This window comes from Sus scrofa, chromosome 17 (assembly GCF_000003025.6).
Source record: "Sus scrofa isolate TJ Tabasco breed Duroc chromosome 17, Sscrofa11.1, whole genome shotgun sequence".
NCBI classification, from domain to species: Eukaryota; Metazoa; Chordata; class Mammalia; order Artiodactyla; family Suidae; genus Sus; species Sus scrofa.
In genome coordinates this window covers 259,158-276,722 of record NC_010459.5, presented here as the reverse complement: position 1 = coordinate 276,722, position 17,565 = coordinate 259,158, and the positions used below count along the sequence as shown (strand labels likewise).

General features: G+C 46.5%; 1 long non-coding RNA gene across 1 annotated transcript; it reads right to left on the bottom strand.

Annotated features, from left to right (window-relative positions):
- On the bottom strand, positions 596–13,998 carry LOC110257412. Its single transcript, XR_002339975.1, has 3 exons — positions 11,362–13,998; positions 5,738–7,203; positions 596–4,140 (listed from the first exon to the last, which is right to left on the bottom strand). It is a non-coding gene; the product is annotated as an uncharacterized LOC110257412 (long non-coding RNA).

The following is a 17,565-nucleotide window of genomic DNA, read 5'->3' as shown; positions in this document are numbered from 1 at the left end:
CAGGGCACATTTAAGTCAGTCCTCTTGAGTAAAGGCTTCTTTTTTTTTCCATAGAGCCCAACACCGACCTCAGGACTTACCTGGGATGCCAGGGACATGAGCAGGCAAGCAAACCGGAGTCATCCACTAGGAGAGATGATACTTTACCCGAGTAGCTACATTTCTTTCTACAAATATGCATATTTAATCACAAAAGAAATCCTGCCTCTGGGTACCCAGATTGAAGGAAAGAACACGTGTGCATTACACCACGAATGCAGGCCCCTCTTTCAAATGCTCTCAGATGTGGACGTATCTGCATATGGTCACAGTGTGTGAGCAGAGGGTGGCTGTACAGTAAAAACTGTCAGTGTTTCCACTGTAAAACTGATTTTTCATTGACCTAAAACTCAGTCATAAAACTTCTACTCTAAGCAAGGAACACACACACACACCCACACTCACCCCCATCCTCCAACAAAACCCTAAAGCTACATGCTTATTTAGGAGTTTTATTGTTGTATTTAATTACAACTTTTAAAATATATTTTATGAGAAAAATATTTTATTTATATAAGGAGACTGAAAAATGAGTCAACCATTTCAAAGATGAAATTTAAAGAATTACAAAGCCTAAGATATACACGGTTAATTGCGGCCATGTGGGGAAAAGCCTCTGTATGCTGTCACTTGGCTCTTCTGAACACTTTCTATCCTCTCTCTTCTCATCTCCCCACCCCCCACACTGGCCCCTCTGCCCCTTGAGCTCTCCCTTTGGAAGCAGGCTTGTATACTGCCACTCGATTATTTGAGAAATATTACTTATTTCAAAACAATTCTGTAGGGACAACCTGAAAGGCATCTAGTGGGAATAATCAGGCCTTCTAACCGCCCTTAAATATGTGTTTACATAAAACAGACCATAAATATTCTGACACACATCGGCATATGACAGGAGCCAAGAAAGCTGTGGCAGACTTTGTCGCAGTGCCTCTCTGACCCTTCCCCACAGAAAAATGTTTCGCCAGCCTTCCCCAAACTAAAAATCCACAGCACAAATGCAACCCAGTACAACCCTGCAAAGGCTGCTACACCACCCAAGTCCAGGAGAGGAGGAAGGAGCACAAATCCAGGCTTATCACAGGGTAACAGCCTCCTGTGCACTTTGTACCTTTTATTTCTCATTAAAGATCAGTCAGATAATAATGTGAGTGGACAAACATCCTACATGCACAGACACGCCCATGGCTCTAATGTTTGTGGGAGAGAAAAAAGAGAACACAAAATACACACGAAGGGAAGGATATTTTAAACAAATGAGAGGGGAAAGGGCTCCAATTTTTACAATGCTACATTTTGACATAAAGAAGTTTCTCCACCCTTCTGACCAGAATCTCATTAATTTCAAGGTCAGAATCCCATTTCACTTTGGGAGGCAGACTCATTTAATTTTTCTCCACCCAGGCATATTCCTGGGTGAGGGACCCATCTCCAAGGGGGATGACACCCCCACACAATGCACACCAGGCAAACAGTAGAGTTATGGCTTTGACACATGGAGGGGAATGGATATCCACATCTATGAGTTCTGACTCAACTAACAAGCTTTCTACCACTCTGGGAGGTCTGATAGGGGTTTGGGCTTTAAAAAAAAAAATTGGAAAAATGGAGACAAGCTGGATTTGTTAGGGGAAAATAAAGGAATCTTGATCTCCACGTGCTACTTGGTGGCATGTTAGTTTTGAGAGGGTTTCATTTTCAACTTTCATTTGGAGAAAAGAAAAGGAGCAGCATCTAACACACCCAAACCCCAGGCCATTTTGGCCAGAGGTCAAATTAAAGTTAGCCTTGATCCCCTGTACCCTGACAAACGAAAACTAAACCAAACTAAACCAGACCAATACAACACCAGTCCCTGTTCAGCAAGTATAACCCCCAAACAGGATCACCTCCCTCTCACTCTCTCTCAGACACACATACACACACACACACACACACACACACACACACACACCAGCTGAACAGACAGAGAAAAGGTGGAATAGGGGCTAAAGCAAGAGAGAGAGAACACCGGCAGTTGTGCTGTCAGATAGCAAAAGCAGCCTTCTCCCTTAAGTGGGGAGGTCTCAGGCTTATAGACGCTGACATAAAAGACACCCTCACAACATATTTCAAAACCAAAGAGTGATGCATTTACAAGGCAGGTTGATTTTATGATGACTTTTATTCAAAAGGTACGCTGGGTTTAGGCAGATGCCTTTTAGCACAGGAAAGTTAACACAGTGCCTAAGTCAAGGAGACAGCCTGAGGAAGCAGTGCCGACAGCGCAGAGAGCTGCAACTTCTCTATTACTCTCCTTGGCATCAAAAGGGAAGAGAAAAAAATGGCATTCGTGGTGGTGCTTATAGAGTGGATGGGAGCACAAAAAAATAGAGAGGAGAGTCAAGCAAACCAGGTATAGTTTGCTTAAGAAAATAAAATGAAGCAAATCTCAGAACAAAGGGTTGGGTGGAAAAACACTCTCAGTTCATAAATTCTCACCAGGCTTGAAGAAAACTGCTCAGCGGGGGGGGGGGGGGGGGGCATGTACCCAGAGTCCAAGAGCTGCAATTCTCATCTGATTACATTAGAGAGGATGGCAGAGGTCAACACTCCTAGTCTACAAGTTTCAAATTAAGGTTTAGCTCCAACTGTTAGTGAAGGGAGCCAGAACCTGACAAGGCATTTGGAGAACATGAGAAAGCTGGTCCAGGAGCAGAAATGAACGGTAGCTGTGAGCATCAAATATGGAGCAGACACACAGGCCAACCATGCTTAGTCCTGAACGCGAGCCCTGGGATAAGCACCCAGCAAACTTGTTAAATCCCCATAGAAGTTGGCTTTCCAGTCCTTATGACTGCAAGGAAATGCTTTATGGTGTTTGACGACATCTTCGTCCATCTCCGAAAAATAGCCTGATTTGGACAAGGGCTGAGAGTTGTGAAAATAAAATCACATGGAGTCTGTTGGCTGTGATACAATAGAAAAGCTAAAAAAATAATCCTGAGACCAGAGACACAAATGTAATGAGGCCAACAAAGAGAGGAGGCCTGTGCAGGCTTCTTCAGGCCCCCCAAATTCTTAGGAACCTACCCTTACTAATGAAGTGATATTCCCTCTGGTGCAGACACAGCACCCCTCTCCACCCCACAGTCCCCAGAGAGGAAGCCAATGGTGCACTGGAGGGAAGGGCAGTGCAGGCCAACATGCCTCTGGCTACCCTCAGAAAAACATTTCCTACAAGGACCATCAATGCTTATTGACAAGAGACAAGTAAATGTCAGCACTCCACAGCTACGGAATGGGACGGAGTCGGCCCTCCCCATTGCCAGGAGCAGGAAAAAACACCACGACCTGTTGAACACACTGCAAGGCAGGGCTTACTGGGGTTTGGGAAGGGTGGCACCAAAGTACTTAGATCTGTCATTCCAACCCTCTGGGCTAAATGAGGTTTCCCAATCCGAAATGAGGCCAGAGACAGCAAAAATCTTCCTCCCAGTGTCATCAACCTTAAGTGAACTGGGGGAGCTAGATGGCAGCTGTGTCCCAAAGTCATATTCCTTGACACCTGCATCTGAGACTCTGTGTCATGGCAGTTTTTAAGTCACCTAACTGATAACTCTCCTGGTCCTCAGCAGAAGCAAAGAGATGGAAAGCCCCCACTCCACTATGATTCAGCATACTGATTGGGGTGCAATCTAGATTGGAGGGAGCAAACTGTGAGTGGAGGTATAGTAAATAAGGGGGGAAATCACGGTTGGCAAAAGTGCCCGGCACCCCACCTTGCCGATGGTACATAGAGGCAAAGGTGTAGGAACCATTGGTGAATGGAATGTGCACGTCCTTGTCTACAGAGACAGGTACACCGAAGGGTCGTGGCTGCTGGCAAGGGATGGAAGCATCAAGGCTGGTCTTGGCCATGGACCCCAGGACCATCAGTGCTGGGGATGCCAGCGGGTTGGGGAGGCAGGATGAGTTCTCCATCTTGAAGGCTGCCTGGTGTAAGTCCATCGGAGTCTCTCTCTATGGCTGGTGTCACACAAGAAGCAGTCTTCTCTGGGAGGGAGTGGCACCTGGGATCAGGGCAGGGAATGTCACTGGGGAATCAACGTTGTCTAAGACCTGTAGAAACAGCAAAGAGAAAAAAAAGAGCAGAGGGGTGGGGAAGGTCAGGGGGAGGGAAAAAAAAAGAGAAACACCCAGTGATCAAACACTATTCTTCTGGCTTACGGATGCTCGGGCAAGAGACACTACAGGCTTTAGGAGCCAGTGGGCAGCAGCATCAGACCGTTTTCATTCAGGAAAATCAATAGACAACTTACTGTGATGTACGTGTAGCTGACTTTGGTCCCTACACATTCCAGGTGAACCGCTCCTGAGCCCAGCAATGGGAAAAAAAATCATAAAACCTCCCAATACAATATTCCCTGAGCAAATGAGCTTTGGAAGGCCAAGTCACCCAGTAGATTAGGTGGAACCTGTATTTTAAAGAGCCTGCACCTGCATGCCCCACTCATGGCAAGGCTGACGTTCACACAGAGGCCAGGTTCTACCCAGAGGACCCCCCCACATCCACATCCCCTCTCCATCATCCCTAACAATGCCCTGAGACAGAAACACCCCCTAAATCAAGCACTTCTAGACCCTGAACATCTCTGCGTGGTAGTTGGTACACACTGTACATGTAGATAAACTACACACATTGGCTGGCGCGCACACACACACACACACACACACACACACACATCATGAGTCATCTAAGACTGTTTCCAGAAAGAAGTGTGGTGCCGGAGGCCAGCTCCAGCGGCCAGGAAGTGTACACTTTTTCCCAAAGGAGAGATATAGACATCAGCCTTGGCAACAGAGACAGCCTCTTTGTCCCTTCTTTCAGGGCGCTGGACTGCTCAAATTTTATTGGCATAAGTGGTTGATTATATAGACAGCTTTTCACTACAGATTACATCATAGTGTTAAAAGTACATTGGTTAACTTTTACATGGTACAGCAGCTATACATCACGTTCTAACATCTTTGTCTTAACTAAATTTAGTGAGTACAGTTTAAGGGCAGTTAGGTACAATACATCATGTGGAAAGGAGGAGACTCAGTACAAATCATCCCATGGCCAGCAAGTCTCCACAAGTTGAAGAGGTCATGGACACAAGAATTTTGCATGTACAAATCTTGTTTTTAGACTGGTGCTTGTCTTTAAAGTGTTATAACAAGGAGACAGTGTAAGAAAATATAAACCAACTAAACTAGCTATCACTTAAAAGCTTCTATAACTCATAGCTAGGTGTCTTTTGGTCAAGAATAATATATGCCTAACTTCTATGAACTTCATTAAAATCCTAACTCTAAAGTTCACTGTAACTAGTTAGTAGATAAACACCATATATTAATTAATATGGATATGAATAGGGAAAAGTCCTTCAGGGTGAAATTTTTATTATATTATTGTTGTAATTTTGTTAAATCACAAATCACCACAGGAAAATAAGAATGGAAAATAAGAATAATAAGTAAATAATCAGGAAAGACTGAGGAAAACTGAATAACAAATAAAACAACAGGAAAGACTAGGTCACCCGAGAAACAATCCATGTTCTCCAGCGCAAACATGCAAACTGCTTTCCCAGGAAAGCCCCAATTCTTCCACATCAATATCAAAATGAGAGCTGTGTAACCAGGCAAGCTTTCATCCTGACCAGAGGCCCACCTTCGGCTTGTACCGTTCAGGTGAGCTCCCTTTCTTGGTTAGGAACCTGCCTTTAGGGGTTTTTTTGCCATCAGGTAAGGTCCTTGTTTTGAGTCACTGCATTTTCTTGGCTCCCCGCAGAAGTGCTCTGTGAAGAAACAACAGCAGCATTATTTTTGATCCACAGCCCTCTCAAACCACACAGGCATTCTCTCTTCTGAGAAGGAACAAAACCTGCATCAATAGTGTCTGGTGTCTCTGACAATGTTTAAAAACATTACGGGTGCCTTTGGCATATGTTCTCTAGAAGCATCTGTCTTCCTGGGGCAGCGAAGAATGCATAGGTCCCTTCAGTTACTGATGCACTCACTCTTTTTTTTTTTTTTTTTTTTTTGTCTTTTTGCTATTTCTTGGGCCGCTCCCTCGGCGCAACGTGGGATCCGAGCCGTGTCTGCAACCTACACCACAGCTCAGGGCAACGCCAGATCCTTTAACCCACTGAGCAAGGCCAGGGACCGCAACCTCATGGTTCCTAGTCGGATTCCTTAACCACTGCACCACGACGGGAACACCATGATGCACTCACTCTTAAGCAGATTTGTAAACCGCCTTGCATTTTGCCATTAACATTTAGAGCAAAATGTTAACAAAATTTCTGACTTATTTTCCTCCACTTATTGGCCCAGACAGAGTTGATGTCTGCTAAAGGCCGCTGGAAGAAATTGGAGTTCAGAAAGACTTCTTTCAATTTCCCTTTTAAATTTCACTTGTACATTTTCATAGCCACTGATGCTGTTTCAAAATGTATTTTGAGTTGGGGGTGGGGAGGAAGGGTTGTATGGGTAAGTCAGGATATCATGAGATGAATACTAGGACTCATTAGCTTAAAAATATGCACTAAATAAAAACAATGAAACGCAAAGTGTAACCCCAAAGCATCATCTGCTGCCAATTATACCCTCTAATTGTCTCAAATAAAATTTACCCCCTCTCTTAAAAAAAAGCACCCCACCCAGATGGGGTATCTTTGCTGTTCCTTCAAATAGGCCTCAGTTAAACAGTGGATGAATCCTCCCCACTTAATGCAGTGCCCAGAGTATTTCCTTCTCCCATCCTGTAGCCAACGTGTCAATGACTGTTATTAATTGGGAAGATGAGTGCACACCATCAGACTGCTTCCTCATTTGGCATTTTTCCTTATAGACGTCATTGCTAAATTACCAGATTATGTAGCTCACATTAAAGGATTTTTCTCTCCTCCAAATTTTAAATAACTTTCCTGTCAAGTTATAGCAGTGCAGGGAATGATCTGCCAAGGACAGCCAGTGAGCCTGACGAGTCTGGGAATCCTGTTCCTGGCTGTTTCCAAGTCAGATTAATGGTCGTGCCAACATGGATGCTCCAAAAGTGGGTCCAGGGCTGGTTCCAAGGCTCCTAAGCAGCTCCTCACTGACAGGCATAAAACAAGCAGGGCTACAGGAGGCAAGCTGGAGAAAGAGGTAAAGGTAATACAGGGGGGTGTGAGGGGAGGAATGTTTCCCCCCAAAATAACCATCACCCAAAGGATTCACTTTCTAGTTTTACTTCCTGGATCACCTCATTATGTTCAATGAGTTTCATAAATTAGTAATCTGGCGACAGCACCCGACACTCCAACATGGTGAATCGCTCAAACCTGGTTATTCATTTGAAACTTCATTATACTGAAAAGAAATCAGCAATATTTTCCCAGGCCACAACTCTTTTACTCCCCTGTGTGAGTGGTGGTCTCTGTGGGGGGGGGGGAGTGCTGTTTTTCTTTTCCCTTTTCTTTCTTACCCCCTCCTCACATTAACAACTTGTATAGAAGAAGCTTCAGCAGACCACAGTCATTATGAAAATCTATAGTTAATACACTCCCAATGTCAAAATGTCATGGGTTTAAACACAGAACCCAAAATAAGAAAACTAACTAATCCTCTTAATTAAAAAAATACGGATTGTAAGATAATCAGCTTGATGGATCATTTGGGTGAATGTAAAGAACTGGGCAAAGGGAAAGTGTTGCTTTTCTGCTTCTATGCTGATTTTTTTTTAATTTAGCACTTCATGCAAATCCAGATTAAAACAACTCCAGCTATTGATCCCAGCAGTGGACTTGACATTAATTTTAGTTCACTTCTCACATTGCAAAGGGATCAATAGGAAGTAATAACAGCTGACATCCCTGCTGAAAGGAGGAGAAAGAAGGACTGAAGACAGAAATCAAAAAGCAACCAAATAAATCATCAGCTACTTTTCCACGGCATCAGACAAACTCCAAACAGATTGCAAAAAGTCTTTGTTGAATTAACTAAACAAGGAGGAGGGATCAATCCACGAAGCTAAATAAATTGTCTGGCAGGCGGTGAGGTTAGATGGAGGAAACCAACAAATACTGAGTTTTTAAAAATTTCAAATCCTTGACGTGATGGGTTTGGTTCGGGGCTGTATGTGTGGGAGTTTGTTAAATCACACACCTGACCCTGGTTTAAAGTGATTACAAAATGCCAGCTAACTGAAAAATTAAGGAGATTACTAATCGCGTGGTTAAACTTGCCAGAACCAAGACAAATGGAATGAAGGAGCTAGTGTTTGGAAGGCGAACATGTCTGAAGCTGGGCTGATGCTCAGCGCTCCGCGCTCTCCGGCACGGACTAGCCACTTTCGCCCTGAAAAACCAAAAGCCAGAGAGACAGTTTCAGAGAGCGGGCAACCTCCCACCCCTGCCTCGGACCATCCCTGTCCAGGATCTGGACTTCCTGACCCTCGCCTAGGGATCTGAGTAGAAGGAAGCGGCGCCGCCGTTGCCCACCAAACTAAGATTCTGCTGGCAATTAAAACTCACGCACCACACTCCTCTGCTTATTACAACAGGTGACATTTTTGTGGTCTATGTACCGTTTCCAAAAGGCAAGAATTAAAATAATAGAACAAATGATTTTTTTTTTTTTTGTGGTATCTGGAAACTCTGCTCCAGCAGAAATTCTGAGCACCAGAAGCACGAGCTCAGGAAGCAGAAGGCTGGGGTCAACGCCAGCGATTTAGAAGTGGCCGGGGGCCGCTCCCAGGTTTGGATCCGGATTCAGGCCCGGCTTGGCCAGCGGATAAGAAGCCGAGACCAACCGGCCTGTCGGAGAGTGAGGGGCCGCAGGGCTGCAGCTCAGCGAGCGCGGGCACAATTCAGCCGCCAAGAGTATTCACCTGGAAAACCCAACTCTTTCAGGGAAAACAGAGGGAGAAGAAGTGAAGGCGAGACCTACATAAACTTAGGGCCAGTGCAGAGCTGTACCCATCAGTCCTCGGCCTGACCTCTCCCTCCAGCTCGCGGTGGCTTTGCATAAAGAATACTTTGGTTCCCAACGACCTCCACTTGGAACATCTGTTTGTAACTTTGGGGAACCAAGGCGCCGGCCGGGGAAGACCCGCTAAGTGTGACGCGCCCTGGTCGGCGGCCAGGCAGGACCCATGAGGCAGGGGCTCAGAAGAGGCTGCCTTCAATCAACGTCCACGGACCTCGTGCCCCTGAACAGCCCTGCCCTGAGGGTGACCCGGGGCCCGTCGCCGCGTGCAACCACTTCGGCGGGTAGCCACCCAGCTCCCAGATCGCAGGGTTCCTGCATGAGGGCCGGCGCGGGACAGCCAGGCCCTCCCGGTCCCAGGACAGCGGGCCTGGGGTTTGGGAGGGAGGGCTCTGCATCTCCAGTCGCAGCCGCTCGGCCGCCGCACACTACGCAACCTGCACAACAGGTGTGTGCCCTCGCTAGCTCGCTCGGCGCCCAGCCCCGTCTGTCACTGGCAGTGAGGCGCTGCCCCGACCTCGGCCTTCCCGCACTCCCCGGTGTACGGCAAGCGAACCCACGCCGCCTTCGCCAGGTTTGCACGGGTCGGAAAGGCCAGGCACGTAAGACGCTTGCATCCTTTTTCCTCCACGCTCTTTCTGCCTTTCCCCCTTTGGCTCCCTTTCCATTTGCAGGAAGAAGCCCGGAGCCGGGCAGAGGAGGAGACCCGCACCCCTGCCTGCTCTGTTCCCTCCAGCCTACACGCCGCTTCCCCCCAGCCCGCCCTTTTTTCTCTGTATTTTTCCTTTCTTTCCCCTTTCCCCTTCAAGCAGAGTCCGGAGCGGAAGCAAGAGGCGAGACTTGGTTGGTGGGCATCGTGGGCAGAGAGAGCCCATGGGCAGACAGCACCTCTGAGCTGCTCCTGGGCAGGAGGTGGCATAGGCCAGAGACCCCGGACTGACCGCCTGGCCCGGCAGGCCTGAGTGCCATTCCAAGCTTCCCCACTCTACGCTTCCGAGTGGTGTGACGCGTGGCTGGGTCAGGGCTCAGGCCCTGGTCCTCCCCTGGAACCGCGGCCAGGGCCCGAGTGAACATGTTCTGAACAGAAGCGAGAGCTCTTCCCCTGCCTCTGGGCAGCCAAAGCCCCAGCTACTTCGGGGTTCCCACGGGCGCTGGCTGGCCGGGGTCCACCCGGGACTGGAGCACTTGGAGGGTCTCCTGGAGTGGAGGAAGAGTCCGGGCATCCCCTCAGATGGCCTCATCGCCCCGGGCGGCCTCACTCGGGGGCCACACGGAAGCTCTCTGCCCAAGTTTGATGTGCCCTGGAAGAAAAGGCTTTCCATTATCAAGCACAAAGGCGAAACGCTCAGGATGAGCCCTGAAAAGCCCGGGGCTGGGGAGGGGGACGGCCAGAGCCTCGCGAGCGCGGTGGCGGGGCTGGTCTCCGGGCAGAAAGGGTCGCTCCGCCTGGGCTGACAAGCGCGGCGACGGTGGCCGCAGGACCTCAGCGCCCAGCGTGCTCGCTGAAAAGTTTTGTTCTCAGGTCGGAGAAAGAGAAATTGTTACTCAGTTTAAGGCTGATCTAAGCTAAAAACAAAACTACGAAAAGAGCCACGCGCTGCTGTCTGTACGGAGATCCTCACACCCTGCTCCGTAGAACCGCTGGGAGAGAGTCCCGGAGCTGAAAATCCCGGGAGACCCCCCCCCCCCCCACCGGCCGGCTGCTCTGAGGCCAGGCAGGCAGGCCCAGCGGAGCGGGGAGTTTATCCGCTTTGTTTGGAGCAGTCCACCTCCCGTCCAGCACCTGCCTCCTTCCTGCCCGCGGTGGCTTCTCCCATCCCACCCCCACCCCTCCACGCCTTTCACCCCCCATCCCCTCCAGGAAAGTAAGCCGAGCCCCGGCGGGCCCCTGGCTTCCAGCCTCTCTCAGGCACCCCGCCGGGCCAACCGGGTGTGGTGCGTAGGGGGTCCGGGTCCTTTCTCATTCGGATATCCCCTTCCCGGTCCCGCCAGCCACCTTGGGCTCCCCGCTGAGTACCACCCAGCCGGGGCCCCAATGGGTGGGATCCACAGGGGAGCTGGGCGAGGGGGCATTCTCGCATTGGACCCAAGCAAAGTGGTAATGCGGCTTATTAAAGGATGGAGAAAAGTTCCGCTTCCTTCCCCTGCTACCTCTGCCCCCTCGACCTCCCCACTTGCCCAATTCCCGCGTCTGGTCCCTCCCCCTCTCACCCCCCAAATAAAACACATTAAGGAAAACTCAAGAGGAAAGTTTGAGTGAGGCAGCGCAAGGAGTGCGCAGGGCACAGATGGCAGGAGGCACCGTCGCCAAGATCTGAGACGCACCTGTTCAGATCTCTGCTCCTGCTCCTGCCCCTGCCCCTGCGCCTGCCTGGGGGCAGCGGTGGGGGGAGCTGCCCGAATCCCCAGGAAACGGACCTGGAAAGTTAGCCAGGTTCCTGAGCAACCGGCCACACTCGCACCCACCCATCTGGCGTCCACACACACATCCACACCCCTTTCTGGTCTCTACTTTCCATGGAGATTCCTTCGGAGACCAGTCGCACTTTTCAGGACGCAGAGCGAAGGAGGCGGTGAGTGTGGTGCATAAAAAGTACTGGGCGCGCAGAGGCGGCGGCAGCAGGCAGCTGGCCCAGGCTTTGTGCTCCAGAGCTGCCTGGGATTGCACGTACAGATCAAGAGACTCGGTTGGTGTGAGAGAAGGAGCAGTGCTGCCTCTCAGCGCTGGCTCTAATCGGTGAAAGAGCCTCCACTCTCCCAGGGACACGCGTGCGCATGCACATATTCTCTCTCTCACACACACAGGCACTCTGAGCACTGAATACATTAGGGCACTAAGGGACTCTGGGAAACGGAGTCCAAACCCAGGACACTGCTGGAGAACAGACCTGCTGGTCTTCACAAAAGAGCTGGAAAGTCTTAGGGTCGCCAGACATTGTGGAAGCTGAAGAGAGCGCCTGCTTTTGTTTACATTTACCACCAACCCCCCCCCACACACACACAAGGACTCAATGGATGGTTTGCTGTTCTTTCTCTCTTGAACTAAAAGTGAAAAGAATAAATGGCTAAATCTCTAAGACTGACACCCACTGCCTCCCAAATGCTGGCTCCCTCATAAACTCTGTCTTTTTCCAGAAAAATCTGACCTATCACTTTGCTCTTGAAATGCTTCTCTGGAGCTTTGCCTATAATAAGATAATAAATGAATATAAATAAAACTATAATTTGCAGAGGGGATGGAGAGGGCCTCATTCAGCACTCAGTTTTGAGACTAAAAAAATTATATTGGTATGAATAGTTACAGTTCTTTCTTCTCAAATAGTTCAATATCATCCTTTAAGTTACCACACACAGAAAGATAAATAGGGAAATGGATGGAAAACTGGCATTCCCTGAGTGTCTTCTAGAATTACATGATCTCATTTAATCCTTAGATCAATTTTGGAGATAATATTATCACTAGTTTATACATAGAAGAGGAAACTGAAGTTGAAAGGGTTTTGTAATTTGCCCATGGGAACATGGTTAACTAGACTAGGATAGCAGGGAGTCCAAGCTCTGAAAGTGAAACTCAACTAAAATCTAATCCTGATTTAAGAAATCACTCCTTTCTTTCGTGGCTCAGTTTCTAAAACACAGATTTCTCATCTCAAAAACAAACAAAAAAAATGGGGGGGCTGAGGAGTATATACTGATAATTGGCCCCCAGAAGAACCACATGGGGTTACAAATTGTTTATCTAAAAACATAGAGTCCTCACGGTCTCAATCTTGCTCTAATTTTATGGTCCCTTTTTCCTTAAAGTTAACATAAAGCATCTAAATATGATGTATGCTTAGGTACACATGTGTTGTATGTGTTTGTATTTAAAATTTTTAGCTAGCAACTAAGGAAATAGTTAATTTGATCAACCCAGAGTTCTATGTTTATGACTCTGTCTCTGTAATTCATGGGATTGGGGTTGTTAAGGAACCTCGAAATCTTTATCCACATTTAGCCATGCATTCACACAGCAGCATTTATTGAATTAGGTACTATTCGTCCTGCTAGATTATTCTTTCCTGCTAAATTGTATGCTCTGTGAAGGCAAGAATCATCTTTGTTTTATTCAACATTATACCTTAGCATCTAAAAATGTCAGTCTCTTAGTTGAATGAATAAATGAGGATATAAAAGTAAAATGAACAAAATTTCTGTCCCCAAAGAGCTCATAGTCTAGTAGGTAAACCCAGAGTTAGAAAACAATTCAATGACTGCTGTAATTAGGGTGACCATGTATTTATTGGTCTGAGACAAACTGGGTAGTGAAAAGGAGCATTATTAACAATTATGCTGGGGTGGCAGAGGTAAACAGGGACCATTTGAGCCAAGCAGGTTGAATGGCCATTCTAACAACATAAGGTGTTGCATTCATTCATTCACTTAACAAGCATTTATTGTGAACTCTCTTGTGTGCTGAAGGAACTACAGCCACTTGATTTCCCTAGAAATTGAAGTGTGAGCATTGAGTAGCATGTGAAAATCAGGAGAAGTGAGGCAAGTCACAAGAAGGCTATGTATACTAATTTAAGGAAAGTGGACTTTATTCTATAGATGATAAGAAACCATTGGAGGGTTTTTCAGGAGTGTGAATGGTAGAATTTCTGTTTTAAAAACAGCACAAGTTATTGGGTGAGCAGGATGGAGTTTAGACTGGAGGCAGGGAGGCCAATCAAACAGTCTGTTACAAGCAATTCAGTTGGGATATGATAGAATCTGACCCAAGGTACTGAGGCAGTGGGAATGGAGAAGAGAGGGCATGTTACAGTGAAATCTAAAAGGTAGAATTAACAGGATTTAGCCACTTACTATAGTAGATAAAGGCAGAAGACCCCATATAAATCTTAAACAGGATTTTATTATTTATAGGACAAGATGCTGTCACTACTTTAATGTTCATTGGTAGTAAAAAGCTTCCTCAGATCAGTTTATAGAGTTCCCATAAATCCAGTGCACAGGTAGATGATGTAGATAAGAAGTCCCATGTCAATCACCAAGCCAAATATTTTAATTGCTACCATATGCAATGGTCTGTACTCACTATGATGCAAGTACTTAGGAATTAGAAAAAAATAATCACTTTCTATAAAGACACTGTAATTTGAAAATTAAAGGCAACCCCCCCCCAAAACCATAGCATAATCATATAATCAATCTAATATGCAATATCTCACTTAGTCACAGATCCTACGTCCAGGAACCTCAGCTGTCCAAAATGTAATGAACCAGGAAATAAGCAAAAAGAGTCCCAGAGTAGCCAAAATAAACATTACAAAGACCATGCACTAAAGTTAACACATTTTACTCCTAGGAGAATTCCTCGAGCCTTCACTCAGAGCCGATTTACTCTGTCTTAGGTACAATTCTAATAAGCTTGATTGTTTGGCTTTCCCATTCACAGCTGATTAAGATTGTCAAATTAAAAGGGGGCATCCATTAAAAAGAATAAGATGGACTTGGATGTACTGACATGCAAGTATACTTACTGTATATTGTCAAGTGGGAAGAAGACCCAGTCGTAAAGCAGTGTGCATATATGATTTGATGTCTGTATATACACAAGTGTACATCCACATTTACTGACAATGGCCCATGGGGGTATACATTAGCCTGCCGACAGTGGTTATGCCTAGAGAGTGGGCGCGTGGATATGGGAAGGGAACAAGAGAGACTTTGACTTTTTCCCTTGGAACGCTTCTGTTTGTGTGTCAGTGAGCATGTATTAGTCTTGTCGTTTTAATATCCATTAAAAGGTAAATTACAGGAGCAAAGGGTCTGTGTTGGACAGTGCTGTTAGAGTGGGCACACTGACACCAAGAAGGAGTGACCAAAATACAAGAAGAGAGCACAAGAGCTCGAAAACCAGGAGTTCCCATTGTGGCACAGTGGAAATGAATCTGGCTATCCATGAGCATGTGGGTTTCATCCCTGACCTTTCTCAGTGGCTTAAGGATCTGGTGTTGCTGTGAGCTGTGGTGTAGGTCACAGCCATGGCTCGGAGCCTGAGTTGCTGTGGTTGTGGTGCAGGCCATGGGTATGGCCCTAAAAAGCAAAAAAAAAAAAAAAAAAAAGGAAGAAACAGAAAACGACAGAAAGAAAAAAGAACTCAAAAACCAGAAGAGAATGGAGTTACTTGGTGTGGAGGCAAAAAGTCCCATCCCATCAGTGGCCCCAGAGGATGTCATGCATTCCAAGCCAGCCTAAAGCTGGTGCTTTCAGGGATAAATCAACAAGGAACATATTGCACTTAGTATATTTTACTTAGGAGAGGGAGCGTGTAAAAACTTAAAAAAATAAATACCCACCAAAAGCAGATTTTGATACTTTAGGAAGTAAATTTCAGGGGTCTGGAAAATAGATTTTTGTGGAAACTGTCACTCCCTCAAGATCAGAAGGAAAGGAGATAATAGTTTTTGTAAGAGCAGAAAGGATGCAGATTAGGGACCGTCTATAAACTCGACATTCAACAAACATTGATCGAGAGTCCACCAAGCGCCACTAAGTGTCCACCAAGTGTCACTAAGGATACAAATTTAAAAAATGGTCCCTGCTTCAGAGAAGCTTAAGTCCAGCAGCAGAGGCAGATAAGGAAACAGATCGTGAGCAACGCTGTACAAAGTGAGCAGAGCTGTAGTGGGAACACTGGATAAAGGTTGATGGGAGCCCAAAAGCAGGCAGCCCTAACTCTGTCTCACACTATCAGCAAAGGTGCAGAGACATAAGTGAATGTTCAAAAAATAACTGTTATAGGAGATGCCATTTATGTATTTATTTTGTCTTTTTGTCTTTTCTAGGGCCACTCCTATGGCATATGGAGGTTCCCAGGCTAGGGGTCTAATTGGAGCTGTAGCCTCCGGCCTACACCACAGCTCACGGCAATGCCAGATCCTTAACCCACTGAGCGAGGCCAGGGATCAAACCTGCAACCTCACGGCTCCCTGTCGGATTCGTTAACCACAATGGGAACTTCGGAGATGCCATTTAAACTGTGTTAAAGACAGCCCCTTGGGATGACACTTAAGTTGGGCTTTGAAGATAAGTAGAGTTTACCTAGGGAGACAGTGGGAACAGCGCTCCAGGATGAGGAATAGCCTATGCTGAGGCGCAGAGACCTGAAAATTCTTGGCTCATTCAGATCGCGCATTTCAAATTTTTTCATAAGAAAGGGGTGGTGGTAGACGGTGGTGTCTAAGGACTAGTCTGAAATGACTTGCCATTAGCTTGGAATTTATATATCCTCTTTTATCTTGAAAAAAATCAGTGGAAAATTTGTCTTCAAGTCCACAAATGGATGGTGCTTTAGTATAAAACAATATTCTAAATTGTTTATCATCTGGTAAAACATGCTCCAGGAAAATATATATTTTCACATTCCATGTATAACACTAAATGATCCCGGGTTCTCATTCCTGATTTGAAAAACACATAGAAGATTGTAAGGGTGCCCTGGGAAAGTAGAGCAATAGGCTGTGAAGGGTCTTGATTGTCACGCTAAGAAATTGGAAGCTTTCTCCATCAGGATTCGGGTTCAATCCCTGGCCTCGCTCAGTGGTTTAAGGATCCAGCATTGCCGTGAGCTCTGGTGTAGGTTGCAAATGCAGCTCAGATCCCGTGTTGCTGTGGCTGTGGGTTAGGCCGGCAGATGCAGCTCCGATTAGATGACCCCTAGCCTGGAAACTTTCATATGCTGCAGGTGCGGCCCTATAAAGCAAAAATATATAAATAAAAAGGTAAAAAAGAAATTGGATGCTGTAATGTCTAGCTAACTCCTATTCATACTTCAAGACTTGGCTTAGGCATGGTCTCCTCCAGGAGGCTTTGTTGCCTACCAGTCCTCTTTTCTCTTCAAGCTCTGTTATCTAACATCCTAGGCATTTATGTATCCACTTACCACACTGTGCTGGACTTAAGTTCTCAGCCTCCTCCACTAGACTTTGATCTGCTTAAAAGCAGTTGTTTTGCATAGTACTTAGCACAATAGATACTGGTATCTGTTGGACTGCATTGATTTAAATCTGAGGACCAGGAGTTCCCACCATGGTGCAGCGAAAATGAATCCAACTAGGATCCATGAGGTTGTGGGTTCGATCCCTGGCCTCGCTCAGTGGGTTAAGGATCCGGCGTTGCTCTGAGCTGTGGTGTAGGCTGCAGATGGAGGCTCAGATCTGGCATGGCTGTGGCTGTGGTGTAGGCTGGCAGCTACAGCTCCGATTTGACCCCCAGCCTAGGAACCGCCATATGCCATGGATGTGGCCCTAAAAAGACAAAAGGACAATAAATAAATAAATAAATCTGAGGACCAGATTCAGGAAGCACTACCTGATTCAAGACAAGACAAGGCGCTCCTTTGTACACACCCTCAGAATCGTGTGCTTTCTCTCTATAGTACGTAAAGCTAGTATGAAACTGTCTGTTTACTTGTTTGTCTAGACTATAAGCCTCTTGAAGGGTGGGACGGTTTCCTCGCCATTGTATCCCAAACATTTTGTA